We start from the raw sequence: 23,434 nt of genomic DNA, 5'->3' as shown, positions 1-23,434 counted from the left end.
ATTAATGCGTAAATTCAATTTGTCAATGGTTTTACCCATATACTTGTCACCTCAACCATTACAATCCAAATTTTGTTTCTCATAGAATTTCACATCTTTAGTGATATAAAACTTGCAAAAAATAGAGCCTTACCGGTTAGCGAACATTTAGATATTTGCTTGTTTAGGAAAGTAAACTTGACTTTTGCGAGTACTTTGTGTTTTATTAAGCCTCTTCAGGCAAAACAGTAAGTTTTACTTGAACCTAAAATTCCACAAGATGTGCAGTCACGAATCACCAACAAAATAGCGTAGCAAGCTTACTACCATGACAAAACAGCTCGCGATGTGGGCACAAAATAACGTGGACCAAAGGACAAAACGAAGGTGAGATTGAGATTCGTTCTTACCAATTACGAACTGAAAGTGATCAAGTATAATTTATACGTAATACTAAACATCTACAATCCCCACAGGAACGATTTGCAATAATGAAACCTACATATACTTAATGTTAACATTAATCAATTGCATAGTGATACTAGTTGTAAACCGAACTCTCCTAGTCAAAAGCTACTAAAGTGCAATCTATTCCAAATTCATTTGTTAGGAAACAACCAATTCCAACAATTATGGGAATTTATTTGTGTATACTGTCTGTTGTGTTTTCTTAAATACTAGCATACATGGATTTAATGATACAAACTGACTCTCGCAAATACCTAAGAATGGTGTATTAACTTCGTTTCGTAATTCATAAACTTTAAACAAATCTTGGAACATTCTTTGTGGACAGTTAACTGGTGTTAAATTCATTTCAATTTGTTTTATGAAAAAATGTAACAATATTCACTCATTATAATTAGTTGTCTTACTCCTAATCAAATACCTCTCTTATGTAGTCTGCTTCAGGCAGAACTTCCTGTGATGTAAACGAACATGATGTAGCTAGCAACCCCAAGGCAAGAACGGAGCAAATTATAACCAAAAAGCAATGTTAAAGTACACATTTTATTTTATCAACAGACCGGCTGAGCTGTTTAATCTTTTTTTCAAATGAAGACACTTTCAACACAAGCGGTTGTGACATAATGTAATCGTATTACCCTACAAATACTCAGATGTCATATTCCGTAGGCCTATATTAGAATTATTTTATGTTACTTTGGATTACTATAATCTTTGCTTGCATTGCTCAGCATAAATCCCGAAACATTAAGCCTACAAGATGAAACACCCCAATTAGTACTGTAGATCACCCGGTTTTACGACAATTATATGACCGGTTAAGTTTTCTTAGCGTCAGGCAATTAGGGGACCTAATCCCGTGAAAAATATTTATTCTAGCATAAATGAAATGGGATTTAACGTCTTACTTTTCTTCACCAACCGATATAATACAAATGAAAACACTCATACGCCATGCAGTGTGCTCTTAAGATAATTTTAAACGGATAGATAACATATTTTGAATGTTGAGAGTGAAGATTTGATATTCACGTTAATAGATTTAAAATATATTGATATTACGTGTCTATTGGTTGCTGGTTTATAATGACAGGTCTTGGACTCGATTGTGTGATTGTTAACGGTGGGGCTAGATTACCCGGCGCTGAAAAACAAAAACAAAACATAATATACAATAGAAATGATCATTCATAAAATTGAATGAGAAATAATAAACATAACTAGATGTGCGAAGCTGCCATATTTGCTACCACTTCTGGTTCAGTATCGATGTTAAAGATGTATTGTGTAAGAGCTAAATCTGCCTTTTGCAAGTTTTTATTTTGGCGTTAAATATTATATAAACTGTTATTTATATATTTATTCACATGACAAGTCTATATAATCAACTCTCTAGACTATCGGATGGTGGAGATTTAAACGGATTAATAGACGGTCGCCATTAATGATTTAATTTTAAAATGGCGAATCCAGGCTAAGTCTCGAAAAACTCGTACCGTTGTTACGATACTTACGATAATAAACAAATTATGCCAGATCTTGTCAAAATTTCAAACAATGATAACTTCGCTCAGAATAAAGTAATTTGAATGAACTTTTCAATATATTCATTTTACATTATCTATTTTTGACGTATTATATAGCGAAAACGGCCAGCTCTTTATCTAAATCGTACATAAGGGATCTGTAATGAATTTAGACATTACATTCACACGACAGGACCACGCCATACATAAAAATAATGCACAAAACACACAATATATCCAACAATAAACAACAAGCGTAAATCAAGTGAACGGTTCCGGGAATCCGTCGTCAGCGTCCAATGGGCTGTACCGTTCCGGATCTTAAGAATAAAAAGGGCGATAATCCAAATATCATTGCGGAAAAAGATTAAAATAAAAGTTTTGGAATAAAAATAAACAAGTATGTTTCAACTAATTTATTGCATAAAATATACTAGTAGGGACAGTTATACAGAGAGAGGGGGAGGGGTAAACGTCCATTCAACACAAACTAGGTCATTTCGGGACTAACATATGGTTCAATTTTATTTCAATTATTCAATTATTTGAATATAGTGCTGTTTGTTGAACATAGTGCTAGCGTGCTCTTTAACATTTTGAAAAGTATTCAATCTTAGTGAACTCTCCCGAGGAAACACTGAACAGGAAATGAAAGACAAAAACTGAAGTTTAAGTAGAAATGTGATTCTGTTGAGTTCAGAAATAGAGGCTAAAATGGATGAAACCAAGTCCAAACAACTATGGATGGTACAGATGAATAAGAAATCCTACAGTGGAGCTGTCAAACAGCTGGTAGGGTGCCCGATGCAACCAAAATTTTCCCTACTGAAAGTTGAACTCAACACAGCGAATGAGTACGCTTCAGTGGTTTGTCGCGAGGTGATTTCTGGCTAGTCACGCGGTGCAATAACACTCAGCACAAGAGTATATGACTCTTTAAATAGCCATCGCACGTGAAATTCTCTACACATCTATCAACTATCACAGCCGTAAAAAATCTATTGTTGAGGATTCTGAATAGCAGTAATATTTAGCTTTTTGGTTATTGTGGTGTAATTGTCGAGATATTTAGAGATATTTATTTATGATGGGGCACCCTAACGCTGGATCTGAGTCTGCGTTTGTATGTTACCCGGCAAACACAGAACGGAATACCGGGAGAAACCCCAGGAGTTTGGACAGGCGACTCTACTCTTTGTCACGTACAACCTGTAAACGCTAGTAAACTTTGTTCTTCTAACGTAACTTTTGTAGCGTTTTAACTTATTATTCCTTGAACGTTATTAATATATTTGTTTGTGACGTTGTGTTGATTATATTGGATTTTAGTTTTTAAAACGCCACGTTTTCCTAATCTAAAAAAGTTTAAATTAAACAAACAAATATAACCTTCCAATAAAGTTCTTAAAACGTTATATTTTCATGATGCATATTTTTCCTGTAATTTTACAGTGACCTAACGATCTGATTCAGCGTTATTACGTAAGCCTGATTAGACAACCTGTAAACTTTAATAAACCGTGTTCTTCTAACGTAACTTTTGCAGGGATTTAACTTATGACTCTTTGAACGTTATTAATATCTTTGTTCGTGAGGTTATATGGATTATTTTGAATTTAAGTTTATAAAACGTTCTGTTTTCCTTATCTGAAAACGTTTAAATTAAACGAACAAAAATAACCTTCCAATAAATTTCGGAAAACGTTCTATATTTAGCTGGGGGGGGGGGGATGTTTCACTGACAAACGTTGCATTTATACATTAGATTAATGTTTCAAACCGTTTTATTTGACGTTTCATCGTTGAAAATGTGAGAAGTTACTAAACATTAACTGATATTTTTCTATTGACGTTTACTTTACTAACGTTCAGATTAGTTGTTTCAAGGTACAACGTTATTTCATAAACGTTAGTAAACTATTTCTTCTAACATAAAGTATGTAACATTTTATCTTTTATCTTTGAATAATTCTTTGAACGTAATTAATATATTTATTCATGGCGTTATATTGATTCTATTGGATTTTAGTTTTTTAAACGTTGCGTTTTCCTAATCTAAAAACGTTAAATTAAACGAACAAAAAAAAATAACCTTCCAATGTTTTTTTTTTTAATGTGTCATTGACAACCGCTTCATTAAGATGTGAGAAGTTGCGAAACATTAATGAGTATTGTTCTGTTGACGTTTACTTAGAAACGTTCAGATTACTTCCAAGAACGCCAAATGAACCATGCAATACAAAGTTATACTTGATTGAACGTTATTGATTTATTTATTTATTATGTTCTAGTAATTCTATTAGATCTTGGCTTGCGGTATTCAATGGTCATCGAGTTCTATCTATATAATTTTTTTTTTTCAAATCTGTCATTTTTGAAACTCTCGTTACTTAACATTCATTAATATCTTTCCATTGGCGTTGTTTCAATAGCATCCAATAAGAGAGAGAGAGAGAGAGAGAGAGAGAGAGAGGTCTATGCTTTGGGACAGAGGGATGAAACATGATGTTGTATTGGGGGGTGGATAGCAAACTGGTTAGCGTGTGGGGCACTACAGCCTACTCTTTTATCGAATTCCAATTGCCAAGGGATCTTTTACTTGCACGTCAACGTGTACATGGGACATCAGTTTTTTGTCCCATCCGAATGACTAGACAGCTGTTGTAATTTGTCAGACGAGCAATAAAACTTGTATTGCCAGTACATATACAGGGGCCGTGTGTGTATGTGCCTTGTATCATAAGGTCTGTCATTGAGTGAACTCGGGTGGTTTTCGATTCCCTGGTTGTACATGACAAGGGGTAGGGTCGCCTGTTCAACCTTGTGGGTTTTCTCCGGGTCCTCCGGTTTCCTCCCACTGCATATGAACCCTACGCGCAAGCGAATTTTTGAAATAAATTGAACCATACGTAGTCCCGTAATAGTTTGTGTCGAGTGGATGTTAAACCCCATTTCTCTTCGCACCTGATGTTTAATAACATCAAAACCAGAAGTAAGTAATCCATAATGAGCATTTTCGACTCTGATTAAGCAGAGTAACTAACCATTAGATTGGTCGAGTCTTTCATTCTAATTGAGTAAGACTGGTGAAACTTGGCGTTTATCATCACACCAATACCTTGACGTACAACTAGGGATTCGAAACCACGCCAGTTGACTCAATGACAGGCCGTATGATACCTTGAGAGAGAGAGAGAGAGAGAGAGAGAGAGAGGGAGGGAGAAATGGGGTTTAACGTCCACTCGACACAAACTAGGTCATTTCGGGGCTAACATATGGTTTAATTTTATTTCAATAATTCGCTTGAGCGCAGGGGTCTTTAGCAGTGGGAGGAAACCGGAGGACCCAGAGAAAACCCACGAGGTCAGACAGGCGACCCTACTCCTTGCCATGTACAACTAGGGATTCGAAACCACGCCAGTTGACTCAATGACAGGCCGTATGATACAACACGCACGTGCTAACCATTCGGCCATCCAACCCCCCAGAGAGAGAGCGAGAGAGCTAGGGATCTTTAGCAGGGGAAGGAAACCGGAGGACCCGGAGAAAACACACGAGGTTGGGCAGGCGACCTTACTCCGTGCCACATACAACCGGGGAATCGAAACCACGTCAGTTGACTTAATGACACCCCTTATGATACAGCGCGCACGCGCTAACGATTCGGCCATCGAACCCCCTAGAATAGAATTAACCATCTGATACGTTATTTCCCAAGCCTGATCAGATCACCTGTAAACGTTAGTGATCTATTTCTCCTAACATAATTTATGTAACGTTTTAATTCTTTGAACGATATTGATTGAATTATTTACTCATGACGTTCTATTGATTCTATTGGAAGTTCGTAAATCAATACATTTTCGTGTCACATATCAATGGGAAAAAAAGTTCTGAATATTTTATTACATACAAACATCAGAATTTATTGTGAAACAAAGCACTCAAGGTCAATAAAGGTCATACAAAAAATTCCACTTTATGAAAATTCGAAGTCGAAAAAGTCTTCAAAAATTAAATTTAGACGAAGACTTTTACTTTTCGCAACATCCACCCCATAATAATCAGTCAAGAAAGTTGAAAAGGTGTGGGTCGCTGCGAAAAATTTACGACCTAAAATGGCCGCCATAGACGCGCACTTACGTGACTTAATCACAGGAAGCGCAGTAAGCTCGAGGAATTGATTTTTTTTATTTCCATTTTTTGACAATTTTCAAGTTTGAAGTGACTTTGACCTCTGAGGTAAAAAACAAACAAATAACGAGGTCATTTTCTTGGTCGCCGTGGTCAATTTAGTCGGGGTAGCCAGATTGTCCAAACAGTTTTGCAGCTAGTAGCTTTGGTGTACTAATATTTGTCAACTTTCTTTTCCCGTGGGAGACGAATTTGACACCCCAGGGGATGTTTAGGATATATGGTGACAGTTTAACCCAGCGGGTTGGCTTCTCCAGACCCAAGATAGCCCTAATTAGAGTCTGTCGTCCCCTTAAAGGCCAAGTTCGACCTAAAGAACGTTGGTATCTTTGATGTGGGTGCGTTAGGTATCATTTTGACTTCTCGAGACGGTATTGTTACGTAACATCTCATTTCCGGCACGTATTGACTCAAAGACGTCTAAATGTTCGCGACTTTAGAATTTGACGATCTCGACGACAAGTAAGGCACAACACGTGCTTAAATTTCTTAGTTCGACAATAAGACACTTAGAACTCGCGATATACCCTTGGAAATTAATGTCTGTAAGTAAAATTATCAACGAACATTCTGACTATGTTTATTATATGCATTTCAGTTAATTCGAACATTCTGACTATGTTTATTATATGCATTTCAGTTAATTTTAATGCTTAAGTTAGCGATATTTCGAGTGCCCCCCATCCCTCATGTCAGACACTGTGTAATCGTCGTTTATACGTTTGTATTTTTCCGAAAACCTCTCTCTTTCCCGCAAACCAATACTAAAATAAAACATGAAAATCAGAGTAAATTTGTTGTAATTGAGAGCGTATACTTTAGACGAATCCCCACGACAGTCACAGTTTTTAGACAATTCCTGAGATCAAGGGAACCGACATTTGTACAAAATCATAGTACGACCAAGTTTGACGTATTATATTGAGCACATCTAAAAATGTCAACAGACGGCGTTCAACCTACTAGTACTGGCGAAGGCAAGCAATCAGGTCGACTTTTACCTACCAATATGTCTGAGAGAGGACGAGCTTCACAAAAAGGCAAGGCGAGAGTGGCATTTTCCTCATCAGTCCAGAATATTGACAGATTTATTACCAGCACTGGTACAGAACAAATTTTAGACAACTCCAGCATGGAAGACATTGATAAAATTTTGACAGAGCTTAAAGTATACAGACTTGAATTTACTGATAGCTTCAATAGGATCGAATACTTAACTTTAGAGGGTGAGACCATTCCACCAGAAGACCAAGAACTTTATGATGTCACAGCGGAAAAGGTATTAACTTTTCAACGGCAACTTACTGTAAGACAAGAGCTTCTGGTTAACGAACAGCCTGAGAAAGCATCATCCCATCATTCTAACGAATCCTCTCGGTCCTCACGAAAACGTCTGGCCATGTATAATGCAACATTAGCTGAAATGAAACTTGCAGCTGAAACAATGAAGCAAGAAGCTGAAAAGGCTAAATTAATCCAAGAACAGAAGTACCAACAGATGGAGTTGGAACACAGCCAAAAGGTAAAAAACCTTGAACTGCAGGTAGAAGTTATGTCCTTGAAGCTGAAGGAAAAATTAAAATGTACAGATGATGATCAACTGAGTAAAATTGGATCTCACAGAGAGTTATTATTGGAGACCCTAAAGACTCGACAACCTGCATCGAACTATGCTAACACAAATATACGAAACCAAATTTCTAGTAATGAAAATGACATACAACCGACACCCCTGAAGACTCCAGACAATTCTGAATCTTCGACCACAACCCAGTTAACTTGTGATGTAGACAAGTTAGGTCAACTGATGGCAAAATCAACTTTGCCACCACTCAAGCCCATGGTATTCAAAGGCGACAAACTCTGTTACCAGAAATGGCGCAGCAGCTTCAGAATCTGTTTTGAGAAACGTACAGATGACCCGGACGAGCTTTTGAACTACTTGGCTGAATACACCTCTGTAGAGGCTTTCAAACTGATTGAGAGTAATCTTCACATACCTTCGATTGACAACTTCAATAAAGCTATGGCTAAACTCGAAGAAGAATATGGTAACACTGAGGCCATCTGCACAACTTATGTCGACAAATTGAAAGAATGGGAGAGAATTAAACCATATGATGTTAAAGCTTTGAGAGATCTTTCGAATTACCTTGACAGCTGCTACGAATCCTTGAAAGGTTTTGGTAAAATTAACAAATTGAATGAATCATCAGTACTCACAAATGCTATGGATATTCTTCCTACCAGCCTGAAATCCTGCTTTCTGGAGGAAATTTGAAAAATAAGAGAATCGAATTCAGAACCAACCTTTAAAGACTTCGTAAACTTTGTCTGCAAGAAATCTGAAGCCTTAAGCGACCCTGTATTTGGATTGAAACCAATTGCTTCAAGACCAGCTACAAAATCAACAGATCAACGTCAACGATTTAAAGCTTCTGGAAACAGTACTACTTCATCCAAATCTGACAGCTCAGTCGTATCTACCAAAAGCGATCCTGCTAGTAAACAAAGTCCTTACTGCCTTTATTGCATTACTGGTGGTCATTGGTTAGAACACTGCCCCAAATTACGAGAAAAGCCAATTCAAGACAGAAAGACTTTTCTGAAAACCAAGAATATGTGTTACAGATGCACATTCAAGGGACACGAACCAGATGATTGTCCTAATGCTAACTGGAAGACCTGCAAGGTGTGTAATCAGAAAGGACACATTTCGCTATTTCATCCTGATAAACACCAAACTGATGTTAAACTCAATCCTAGTGCTCCGCAATACAAATCAACCTCAAATGTTGCCAGCTCTTGTAAACCAAAATCCTCCGACATCGAAGATTTACCCCACATAACATTAGGATACATTCGTCATAAAGATTTACCTGACAAATTGACTGAATGCTACATATACTCAGACGCAGAAGCGGATTCCTGCTTTCTTGATAGCGATTTTGCGTCTGAACAGACGTGGAAAGGCCCTGAAGTAGCAATCGAGTTGACAACAATTTATGGTACCAAAACCATCCATTCTGAACAGATAAAAGATCTAGAGATATTAAATCTTGACAAAACAGAAGTTTTCGAACTACCAGCCTGCTATACAAGTGACAATCTACCCATATCCCGTAACCAAATACCTACCAAATCAGCAGCAAAAGCGTTTGAACACTTAAGGGATATCGTCGATGAAATACCAGTACCGTTAGCTACATCTCCCGGAGAAGTTATTCCCCCTGTATCAGAGACTTCGCCTTGGGCCGAAAGAAATGGACTCGGATGGTCAATACTTTACACCAAGAAACCAACACACATTAGGTGTAATTACCTGAACGTACGAAATCCTATTTCTGACAAGGATGACAACCTTCTCATGATAGCTGAAACCACTGGAGATCTTCTTCGACTATTTGATAGAGAATTCGATGAAGACTCCTGCGATGACAATGGACTTTCACGAGAAGATGAACGGTTTGTTGCTATCGCTAACAACTGTGTTACTTTAATCGATAACCACTACACGGTTGACTTACCATTTCGACATAATCCACCATTTCTTGGAGACAATCGACACATAACTGAGCAATCACTAAGAAGACTACGGAAGAAGTTTATCAGAGATAATAATTATGCTATGGAATATACTCATTTCATGGAAGAAGCCATTAAAATTGGATCCATATCCAAAATGCCTGAAAATCATCATCCCACTGTACAACCACATTATTTAACTCATCATGGAGTCTACCATAAGCGAAAGCACAAGATTCGAGTGGTATTTAATGCAAGTTTGAAACATGGTCGATCTCTAAATGATGAACTGTTAAAGGGACCAGACTACTTGACAAATCTAACCGGAACTTTATGCAGAATGAGGATGTTAGTTAGTTGTATTTTACGTCCGCTTCCACCGAGGTGATATCGCAGACAATATACCCCAGAATGAGGAAACATCTGATAGCCTTTATATGCGACATTGTATCGATGTTTATGATGGTCGGTGTTCCAGAGACTCAACGAGACTACATAAGGCTATTATGGTGGGAAGACGGAAATTATATGGAACCTCCTATCGTCTACCACATTAATTACCACTTTTTGGTGCCGTATCCAGCCCGGCATGCTGTATATCCGCCTTAAGACAAATTGTACACGACAACATCAACGACTTTTCAGAAGACGTAGCTGAATTTGTCCTGAATGATTTTTTTATGGATGACGGATGCTCTTCAGCAGACTCAATCGACACTGCCGTCAACATAGCTAAAGGAGCCATAGAATTATGCTCACGAGGAGGGTTTAACCTATGCAAGTTTGCTTCGAACTCTAAACCATTCCTGCAACAACTGGGGGGTTGGATGGCTGAATGGTTAGCGTGCGCGCGCTGTATCATAAAGTCTGTCATTGAGTCGACTGGCGCGGTTTCGAACCTCCCGGTTGTACGTGGCAAGGAGTAGGGTAGCCTGTCCTCCGGTTTCCTCCCACTGCTAAAGACCCCTAAAGACCCCATATGTTAGTCCCGAAATGACCTAGTTTGTGTCGAGTGGACGTTAAACCCCATTTCTCTCTCTCTCTCCTGCAACAACTACCAGCAGATAAAAGATCTCAGGATCTTACTGAATTCTTCGACTTTGACGTAGATCATCTACCGCAGCAAAGAACACTGGGTATGATATGGGACGTCGAGAACGATGGACTGAAGTATAAAGTTGACATTCAAGATTCAACATTAACCAGACGAGGATGTTTGTCGAGTTTGAGTACCATATTCGACCTCGTGGGTTTAATAGCACCTTTACTGTTACCTGGAAAGAAGATTTTACAGGATGCTTGTAGAATCAAATTGCAATGGGACGAACCGCTTCCTATTGAACTTCAACATGACTGGTTAACATGGAAATCCGGTTTGAAAAACTTACATCAGCTGACAATACCTAGATGTCATAAGTCACCAGAATTTCGGAATGTAGTACAACATGAACTACACTGCTTCAGTGACGCCAGCACCATTGGTTATGGATGCTGTGCTTACTTACGACTAGAAAATGAGCACGGTGAAATAGAAGTCAGCCTCATTATGGGTAAAAGCAGAGTTACACCATTAAAGCCTGTCACAATCCCGAGACTCGAACTGACTGGAGCTGTTACCATGACCAATCTATCTACATTCGTAACGAATCAAGACGCTTTAAAACATTCGTTTCGAATAGAATCCAGAGAATCCTGAACGTCAGTGAACCAGACCAATGGCATCATATACCCGGCTCGTCAAATCCTGCAGACTATGCTAGCAGAGGTGTAAGATCAGCCGCCGACTTAGAAGACTGTTTATGGTTTACAGGACCACAGTTCCTGTATGAAACTAACAAGTTTTGGTTACAACCTGATCAACATGATTACCAAATCGACAAATCTGATGCTGAAATAAGAACCACTTACAGAGTAATGGCAGTTAAAGCGAAACCTGAACCCATCGACATTTAACAAGTATTCCAGAAAATTGGCTCCTGGAATAGACTCCGAACCACAGTAGCTGTATGGAACCATTTAGCTGAAATTTACAGATCTCGGAGACGTAGAGTCCAAATAAACCCGAAATTCGAAAAATCAGCTAGTGCTTTAGAGAATGCTGAACTTAACATAATACGACTAGTACAAAAGGGAGCTTTTCCTGAAGAAATTGATACTTTGACAAAAGATCGCAGATCCAACATCAAGAAATCACCAGATGTTATACCACTTAGTCCCTTTCTTGATGAAGTTGGTATTCTTAGAGTTGGAGGTCGGATAAAGCATTCTTCAATGACGTATGATGAAGCTCACTTGATAATCATTCTTAAGAAAGGACACCTACCACGACTCCTAGTATTACACTACCACCAGAAATGTCATCATAGCGGACGGAATATAACTTTGAACCTCCTTCGCAGTCGCTATTGGTTGATAAATGGATCATCACTAGTTCAACGTATAATATCAGATTGTACGACATGTATAAAACTGAGAGGCAGACCCTTGGTACAAAATATGAATGACCTGCCATTTGATAGAACTAATGAAGCTCCGCCATTCACCTATTCAGCGTGTGATATTTTTCGTCCATTCCTGATAAAAGTCAGAAGATCAGAAGTGAAAAGATATGGAATACTTTTTTCTTGCCAAGCCTCGAGAGCCGTTCATCTGGAAGTTCTTCACTCTTTGACAACGGACTCTTTCTTATGTGGATTGAGACGTTTCATCTGTAGGCGTGGCAGAGTTAAAGTTATAAGATCCGATCGAGGATCTCAGATTATTCGTGCCGCCAACGAATTACAGAAGCTTATTGATGACTTAGACCAGAATAAGCTGAAATTGAGTATTCTCCAGCAATTTGATTGCGACCTCACCTTTATACCCAGCACTCCATATGCACCCCACTTTCATGGTGCATGGGAAAGACAGATTGGTACACTAAGACGAATTTTAGAATCTCTCCTTCATCAACATAAGTCTCGACTCACTGACGAAACGTTCCTGGTAGAAGCCGAGGCTGTAGCGAATTCTAAGCCACTTACAGTTGAGTCCATATCGGATCCTGAGCTAAAACCTCTATCTCCATCAATTTATTGACTATGAAATCTGGAATAATTATACCACCACCTGGTAATTTAGTTCAAGAAGATATGTATTTACACAGACAATGGAGAAAGGCACAGTTTATGGTGAATGAATTGTGGACAAGATGGAAGAAAGAAGTCTTACAAAGTTACCAAGAGCGACAAAAGTGGCACAGACTTATACGTAATTTAAGAAATGGTGACATCGTATTGTTTATTGACGACAACGTATCACGCAACAACTGGCCGATGATGATCGTCACCAAACCTTATGTGAACGAAGATGGTTTAGTTCGAAAAGTTGATATAGCCACCACTAAAGACATCGGGGGAAGTCTTCAAAGAGTAACATATACCAGAGCAGTCCACACACTTCTATTACTGGTACCAAATAATAGTGAATAACTAAATACCAAGCGACCAGGGTGATTCCCCACCATGGGAGCCAACGTGAACATTTAAAGTGATGGACACTTTATTAATTACATTTTTGCTTGTTTAAAAAATCACGCTTTGTCTGATTTTTGAGGAGCCATGTGGCTGCGTTAGGTATCATTTTGACTTCTCGAGACGGTTTTGTTACGTAACATCTCTTTTCCGGCACGTATTGACTCAAAGACGTCTAAATGTTCGCGACTTTAGAACTTGACGATCTCGACGACATGTAAGGCACAACACGTGCTTAAATTTCTTAGTTAGACAATAAGACACTTAGAACTCGCGATATACACTGGGAAATCAATGTCTGTAAGTAAAATTATCAACGAACATTCTGACTATGTTTATTATATGCATTTCAGTTAATAAGACACTTAGAACTCGCGATATACCCTGGGAAATCAATGTCTGTAAGTAAAATTATCAACGAACATTCTGACTATGTTTATTATATGCATTTCAGTTAATTTTAATGCTTAAGTTAGCGATATTTCGAGTTCCCCCCCCCCCCTCATGTCAGACACTGTGTAATCGTCGTTTATACGTTTGTATTTTTCAGAAAACCTCTCTCTTTCCCGCAAACCAATACTAAAATAAAACATGAAAATCAGAGTAAATTTGTTGTAATTGAGAGCGTATACATTAGACGAATCCCCAACGACAGTCACATTTGAAATCCGTGATCTTAACTTTATGCGTGTAAAAAAATAAAATCAAGGGCAAGCGAGTTGAAAAAAGAGATGGCGGGCAGTTGATAATGAGAAATGACCTTTGGTGTCTTTAAGTTATGCGTTTGACCTCTGACGGCCTTGATATTGTGTTACCCACGGTCAAGGATTCCTAAAATGTAGGTGGCAATGCCATTCCACCAACTTTACTTTTTAAGTTGTTTTTTTTTCTTCAGAAAATGACATTTACATATACCATGACCTCTATATTGTCCAAGGGTGTTGGATGGCCGAATGGTTAGCACGCGCGCGCTGTATCATAAGGCCTATCATTGAGTCAACTGGCGTGGTTTCGAATCCCCGGTTGTGCGTGACAACGGGTAGATCCGCCTGCCCAACCTCGTGGGTTTTCTCCGGGTCCTTCTGTTTCCTCCCACTACTAAAAAGACCCCTACGCGCAGGCGAATAAGTAAAATAAAATAAAACCATATCTTAGTCCCGAAATGACCTTATTTGTGTCGAGTGGACGGGCGTTAAACCCCATTCTCTCTCTCTCCCTCTCTCTCTCATGGCGTTACTATAACTATAAATTAAATACAACATAATAATATTTACAAAAATTTACAAATTTGGTCTCTAGGGCGTTCACAAGACTTTTCAAATTGATCAAGGCCATAACATGGGCAGTCATTGAAAATCAATATTATTCTTTGCTCGGTGTTGTGGTAGAAATACAACAAGCGGTTGCCATGCAGAAAAAGCCAACATTTTGCCAAAGATGGACAGAGAAAAAGCTAAAAAAAAAAGAGAGCATATTTTCATACAATCAGGGGCCATAATTCAGGAAGTTACTGAATGCTGACCAAATTTGATAAGGATCTAGGATCCTTCAAGAAATCTAGTCCCATTCGTGTTCACAAGCTTTTCCGGCTCATAATATTTCCCTGGATTGCTAAATATCAACAGGGTTCATATTTTCTGCTTTCCGATCCCAATTCTTGAAACCAAATTTGACAATTTCGGATATCAATACGGTCCCCTCGTGACCCCAATGCTTCACGCCAAATTTGAAACAAAATCCGTTAACAAGGTTTTCGGACGGACCGGTTGGGGAGTAACATTTATTTTTAAAAACTTGGCAACTACAAAAATAAGTAGTGGATCATGTTAGTTTTGAAAGTGACCTTTATCCCATAGATTTCAGTATTGATTTTAAAGGAGCTAAATCGCTAATATTTGGGACCTAGAAATTGACACAAATGGGTCGCAACGCATATAGTAATGTAATATGAATATATATAAACTGATTTAAATTCAGTAGTTTTTTGTTTTTACTGTAATTTCTAATCAGTTATGTTCGGCGAAATAATCCAGAAGTCTCAATCGAATGGCAATCTCTAGCGTCTGGTTATTCCAGTCTACACCGATAGTATTTATTGCGCATTGCGCATACTCTCCAGATAAGAATACGTCGTCAGCGTTTGACATGACTCGTGGAATATGTCTAGCCTCGTTCTTCGAGTCCCTTGTTACAAATGACGCCGAAAAGCATTATGGTACACGATTCGTGTACCAATGGTAAAATGTTTATTTTGTCTTAAATATTGGATATCAGAAGCCCATCTTTTTCCGGTAAGATCACAACATCAATGTTGATTTAAATTGACAAATAATTGGATGATATTGAGTTAGAGACTTAGCTACTTTAAATTACCGTTGGTTTGACCAAACAGACCTCTTGACTACATGAGTAAATCCCTGTCAGTAATATCCAGTTATACCGACAGGGTTCAGTAATTGCATTTTGTCATCATAATTATATAGACATGGCATTTTTTTACCTGATGTTGGCATTATCATTGGGGCAACCATGTCAGGATCATGTACATTCATAGAAGGATATGCGCCACTTCTGCAAAAATAAAAAAAAGGCCATTTTAACTAAAGCAACCCTGTTTATATGTAAAAGTAGTATCACGTTTCATGGCGTTTTCCTAAAATATTTGGTTCAGATCCAAAGTAAGTAGGTCGGTCGTCGGTCCTGGCGTTTAACGTCCACTTCCACCAAGAGTGATATTTCAAAGTAAGTAGATATTGAATCACCTTTAAAGGTATGAATATGACGTCAAACAAAATGACCACCATTTGACCAAAATTCAAAATATTTACACACATCTTTTGAAGCAAGCTGTAATAGCCATTTTTCGTCTTTAGACGCCTTGCAATAAAGAAAAGTGTCCCGATGCTACGTGATCAACGACCTAATAAATTGGTTATTTAGTAATTCAATTTATGAAACCGGGTCATGCCATGTCAAGAGGAGCAAATTCGGGAACATGACCCCCTCCCAAACAATTATTAAACATATATGTTATAGTATATGGCCTTAAGATAACAAATCCGAAATTATACCTCTCTAGATCAAAAATTAAGGTGCTGAAACGGGTCATATATTCAGTAATTGTTTTTAGGTTTTAGGGTGCTTTAAACTCACATTCCTAATACTAGTAGAACGCTCTAACTTTGTAATCGAAGACAACTTTTGGTGTAGATTACGAATGCAGCATCATACTGAATGTGCGATGCATACTTTTCGTGCCACCAGGTGGCAAAATATGGAACAAATGAAATATTCACTTTTCTTCAGGATTTCCACAGCCTCTGCCAAAGTTTTCAATTTTTGGAAGACGAGAGCGAGGAGAATTTTGATCATGTCATGAAGAAATTCCATGAATACTTCGTGCCCAAATTGAATGTGATCCATGAAAGAGACATATTTCACAACATGACCCATTGACGACGGCAATGTCCAAGTTAGTTCTGTCATATACGCCATGGGTGGTGAGGCGGAGAATATATTTGGAACTTTTCAATTTTGGGAGGACGAGAATGAGGAGAATTTTGATCATGTCATGAAGGAATTCCATAAATAGCTCGTGCCCAAACTGAATGTGGTCCATGAAAGAGCCATATTTCACACCATGGCCAAGCAACCCGGTGAATCCGACGAAGTGTTTATTAGAAATATGTGCCCAAATTGAATGTGATCCATGAAAGAGACATATTTCACAACATGACCCATTGACGACGGCAATGTCCAAGTTAGTTCTGTCATATACGCCATGGGTGGTGAGGCGGAGAATATATTTGGAACTTTTCAATTTTGGGAGGACGAGAATGAGGAGAATTTTGATCATGTCATGAAGGAATTCCATAAATAGCTCGTGCCCAAACTGAATGTGGTCCATGAAAGAGCCATATTTCACAGCATGGCCAAGCAACCCGGTGAATCCGACGAAGTGTTTATTAGAAATATGTACGATAAGGCAGAAAACTGTAAATTTGGAGACCAGAAATGTTAAAAAATTAGAGACAGAATTGTGAATGGAATATTGGACTGACGGTTGGTTAGCACGTGCGCGCTGTATCATACGGTCTGTCATTGAGTCAATGGCGGGGTTTCGATTCCCCGGTTGTACGTGACAAGAAGTAGGGTCGCCTATCCAACCTCGTGGGTTTGAACCATATGTTAGTCCCGAAATGACCTAGTTTGTGTCGAGTGGACGTTAAAACCTATCTCTCTCTCTCTCTCTGGAATATTGGATACAGCGACACAGTCTGAGCTGGTCAAGGATCAAGTAAAGGTGCAGGAAAAAGTAAAATCTGGCATAAGCATATCCGATTCTTCTAACATGGAAGAGGTTTAACGTCGAAAGGCCTAACAGCATCGCACATTTCAGTCGGGAACTAAATTCTACAATAGAATTACAAGCCCCAGTCACACGGTAATCAAGTTTAAAGGCCGATGTCCAGCCAGGGGAAGACACTATCATGACTGCAATCGTTATAATCACTTTAAGAAATGCTGTCGAATTACCGGGAAAAACTGTGGTGAAGTTTTAACTGACAGTAACACTGAAGAAAGCATTGGTAAATTCCTTCTAGTTTACACCTCTTATGGGAAACACTCAAATAACTTACACAGGAGCCGATACAACAGGAATTTCTGAAAATACTTACCTATCGCCGAGTGTCAGACCTAAACTAGAGATGCTAACATCAAAGTTATCCAGTCCCCCAGAATGTATAGGTCATTTTATTACAACTGTGTCTCACAAAGGCTCTATCTACAGTTGTAACATGGACTGGAAATCTTCCCTTGTTCTTTTCATTGAATAAGCAGATTGTTTCCCTCTAGTAGATTGGGTGGAGCTTAACCGTGCAATAACTAGACATGTTCAATGTTATTATTTGCACACTTTTGCTGGTTTACACTAGTTTTAGTAGAAATCATATAGAGAAGTGGGGTGGGTTTTCTGTGCAATAACAACAAACATGTTGAGCAGGTGTCAATGTTACAAGTCATTTATAGCACGCTTCATTCGTTAACAGGTTTAACACCTCGGCCTACGGCCTCTGGTTAAGCCTGTTAAATCATGAAAGCCATGCTATAAATATAACTTTTAGAGTTAGTATTATAAGAGAACCCAGCGTGAACAACTTACTCGGACGAAGTGTAGCTGAATCCATGGCTATTGTGTAGCAATGAGCGATTTATTGTTCGTGCCACCAGGTGGCAAAATGTGGAACAAATGAACTATTCACTTTTGTTCAAGATTTCTACAACCTCTGACAAAGTCACTGTTGTATAAACAACCTCCAAAATTGGCATAGTTATGGTGGCTAATTTAGGACACGCAACAAAAAATACTATCTCGAGCGCTTGAGATACTAAGTCGAGCGCTTGAGATACTAAGTCGAGCGCTTGAGATATTAAGTTGAGCTCTCGAGACAATTAAGTCGAGCGCTTGAGATACATTGATGGAGCGCATACCCCCCCCCCCTCCACACACACACACATACACTCCAGCCCATGCTCATTACCTCCATTAAATATTTTCCGTTATATTTACCTTCTTCCAAGTGGGGAGTATATCGCATGTTATTATACGAATGAATAATTGTATTGAACTGATCATTGCCTAATTTACCCTGGGGCAAGCGGCGCGATCGTACCGGGCTTCTACATTCACCCCCCCCCCCTCCACACACACACACACACACACCCAACCCACAAGGACAGAGCCCCCACTCATTCTTTCTGTGTGTCTGTGTGAGTTATTAACTTGATAACTTTTCATACATATTCCTTATACCTAAAGAATGGGTGTTTTTGTTTTTGGTGCATTCCCGACCTAGTGCACAGCAACACCAAATTTGTGCGTTATCGTCTACAGTCTGCAATTCTGAATAGATCATCTTAGAACTTCCAAAGGACTGCAACTATTGATTTTGGTGCATGCCCGACCCCCAGGACCAGTGTCACGTTCCAGTATGATCCATTCAGAATTGCGACCCCAAGGCGATAAACATATAACATAGGCGTTGCTGTGCCCTAGGTCTGGAATGCACCAAAATTAATATCCGACTTTCTTAGGGAATAAGTATGAAAAGTTTTCAAGTATGATCCATTCAGAATTGCGACCCCAAGGCGATAAACATATAATATAGGCGTTGCTGTGCCCTAGGTCTGGAATGCACCAAAATTAATATCCGACTTTCTTAGGGAATAAGTATGAAAAGTTTTCAAGACGATCAAATCACACAGATACATAAATATAAAATGGGCGTGGCTCTGTCCCTGAGGGTTAGTCATGCACCATAAACAACAGCTATCATTCTAAGGGTATAGGGAATAAATAAACAAAGTTTCAAGACAATCCGTTAAGAATTGTGGCTTGTAGCGGACAAATAGACACATACAAAAATTGAACATAGCTCTGCCTCTTTGGGGTGTAAGGAATGAGTGTACACAGTTTCAAGACGATGCGTTAAGAACTGTGGTTTGCAGTTTTCAGGCGTGTAGTGATAGTGAAACTACATTACTGTACTTAACTTTTTAAGCAGTCAAAACAAGTTTTCCCCAGTTTTTATAGTAAAAATAAACTGAAACGATACTCTCTGGAGTCCATAAGAGTCTTTATTCTTATTTTATGATAAGAATTGTCCTAAAATAACAAATATGAGGGGTCTAAGTCTTTCAGAAGTAATTTTAATCTAATCGTCAAAACCTAATACTTAAATTCGTGAACCATAATAATCAATTTTTTTTTCATTTTGGAGGCAAATAAAACAAGCCAATAGTGAGGATGATGTCCCCTGCCGAAATCCCAGAATAAATAGATGACACATATTGATTAATTGCACATTTATCTTTGCAAAAGTACTGCGCAATCCAACAGATTATCTATACTTAATCTAAGCATAAAATGTTCAGGATCAAACTCAGTCAAGGTTTTGAAGTACTTGGTATACGATGTCCATCCAAAATAATTACATATGTGTACTCTGCGCAAAAAAGTCACTCTAATTAGACACGTTTGAGGGGAAGGGTCATTTAGAAGTTGTTTTAAAATCAACATAAAAAGTTAACAATTTTGATAATAGCCATTAAAATTCCATCACCGCACAGATTCCAAGTACGAATTAAAAATATAAGCCATCAAATACACGAGATTGAATTTAATGTAGGTTATAGTAGGGTAACTGAAGTTTCAACCCATTTCAAAATTTTAACCCCTGTCCCACATGACCAAAATTAAAGGAGAAAATGGGTAAATTGGATATGTTTCCAGTCTGCAATGAAATAGGCAATTTAGACTGTGGGTTTTATTTCAGGAACATACATGACATTCACGCATGTAAACATGTGCTTGTAACTTCCGGTTATTCTTACTATATATATATATATATAACGTCATTAAATGATAGTGTCTGTAAAGAAGATATAACTCTCAGATGTTATTATAGGGAATTTTGAAATGTCATTTCGAAAGTATTTATTTTGTATTTATTGCATGTGACAAAATAGGCGTTAACTAAGCAACAGTGCTTATTTACGCATTGCAAAGGGGCGTGTTGTAAGACTATTTAGTTATTTGAGTTCTATGAAAAGTGCCCTGTTTAATATTGTGAAGTGGTGACAACGAGAACGAGAAATGGGCTAAGTAGGTATTTTGCAAGATTCAACTTTCTTAGACTAACTAACCGACAATTACTGCCACCATCAACTGCTGAATGTAGGGTGCTATCGTTCAATCATCCCGTGGACAGATTAGTCCAATTAAATAGAATAATGTTGACGTAAAACGGTGCCCATACGAAACATTTACCCAAAAATGGTAATTGTCCCGGCCTAATAACTGACACATATACTTTCTATATAAGAAAGCGCGGGATTGAATTTCCCTTCAGGAATCATTTAGAGATCCTAGAAAAGACATCGTTCGGTGTTCCTAGGGGACCATCCTATCCACAGCCCCCTCGGCTTAACGGCCGTAATGACTCTCATCACAGAACACGCGCTCTGTGATAGAGAACTTATATTTAGCTTATATTTAATAGCATAGCTGTGTGCATAGTTTCCTGTGTGTAACCTTTTGAATTATGGGTGTTATAAAGATATAAAAACCTAGATAAAGGACAATATTGGTGTAAGTCATTTCTCAAGAGTTACCATGAATACTAACCATAATTAACTTATTCTATACGATTTGGGGAAATATTCACTCACACAAAACCCAGTTAGCAAATACTCAGAGATCCGTTATACACACTATGCATCTAACAGTGTAGTGATAAATTGCTCGCTCCTTATCTCTTACAATTCTGTCGACTCTCTTTTTTTTCAAGTGTAGAGGACGGTGACATCATGCTTCCGTTTATTACCACCTCTGCTACTTGCACATTCTCGGTTCTCCCACAGTCTTGATGTTCTTTGGGAATTATCTCCTGACCCTATTATATTTACTAATCTGGTCAAAATTCATTTCGTTTGCAACATTTTCCGTCGACGTAGAGTTTATCTAGAACTAATTTTGACTAAAGACCATCTGTCTTGCGTCTCTTTATATATAGGATATTAACCTACCCGAGGTTGATATGATAGAGAACACGCGGGCGAAGCCCAAGTGTTCTCTATCATATCAATCCGTAGGAGAGAATGTTTATATTTGGATCAAAAGGCCGTCTTTTCCGATAATTCTGACAGTGAATCGTGAAAGTTTTCGGTATGTTCTGAGAAGGATTTGACAGGCTGTGTTAAGTGGACTGTACCCAAAAATACTTTCAAGCCTTAGAGTGCGTGGAGAAATAATCGAAATGTGGACGAAAAGAAAGATATCTTTGGCACGGATAACCGATCTAAATATGCCGATGAGTACGCCGTCTATTTCGGTGCTGAATAAAAGAAATTACTTGTCAAAAGAATAAAAATTCATTTCTGTGTTCTTTGTATCATTTCCATCATCAACGTCATCAGCAGTTGATATGAATCGAATATATCAACCTGAGATGACATGACATATTTCATATTTCATATCAACCTGTCATGACGTCATCAGAGGTTGATATGAACCCAATATATCAACCCATGATGACGTCATGACAGGTTGATATGAAATATAACTGCTATAAACATCAAAGAAAAAACTACCGCCAGTTGTATATGATTGGAAAGAGTTTTTCGTTCATGTTCGATTAACACAGGGAGTTGAATAATGGTATAGATCTTGCCTATTAGCTTATAGGTCCTACTTATAACATGTTCTATATCCTTGTTTTATAGTCGATTTTCATCTCGCAGAAAATAAATTGCCTCAGTTTGTATTCCGTGTCTTCGTTAGCTTAGCTTCTTCTCGTAACACTTTGACTGCATTGTCCGAGAAGGTCATCTGGGTTTTTGGACGTGCTGCCCCCTTGTCGGTGGTGCAGGACGGAGGGCCTAACAAGCGGCAATACTATATACCGGAAAACACCGGAAAACACCATTTCATACTGAATACGGAAAACACCCGAAAAACACAAAATACTGGAAAACACACTAAATACCGGAAAATACCCTAAATAGGTAACCCGGAGACTGGCACCCTAAACAGGTAACCGGGAGCCTGGTCCTCTGTGTGCCTGGGTTAGGGTTAGGGTTATTTTCCGGTTTATAGTATAGCCCTTCTCCGGGTTACCTATTTAGGGTGGTTTCCGGTATTTAGTGTGTTTTCCGGTATTTAGTGTTTTTCCGGTGTTTTCCGGTATATAGTATAGCCCCTGACAAGGACAGCTGTCTAGTCGTTCGGATGTGACGAAAAACCGAGGTCCCATGTATACATTGGCGTGCATGTACAGGATTCCTTGGCAATTTGAATTCGGTGTAAAAATAGGCCATGGTGCAGCTACCCGGGCAATATTTCACCCATAGCACACTGTATGGCTTATGCCCGTCTTCATTAGCCCAGTTTAGGAGCAGAACAGTAGGACGTTAAACCCCATTTCATTTGTAACCCTTTGAATATTAAATTATTTTTCATAGAACGGCGTTGGAGAACAGCAATAGTTTCAGCGAGATTTTCATTTGCTGTCATTACATAGTCGGCATGGTCGCGTAACATGCTTATATGATCGTTCATACAGGATATTTTATCTATGCTTGTATTACAATGTCCCGAAATTGACAACGGGTGGCCATACGAATATGGAAGTTCGAATTTCGCGCGAAGATGGCCCGTCACTTGAGCAA

Source organism: Patella vulgata, chromosome 4 (assembly GCF_932274485.2).
Source record: "Patella vulgata chromosome 4, xgPatVulg1.2, whole genome shotgun sequence".
Taxonomy (NCBI): Eukaryota; Metazoa; Mollusca; class Gastropoda; family Patellidae; genus Patella; species Patella vulgata.
This window is presented reverse-complemented; position numbering follows the sequence as displayed.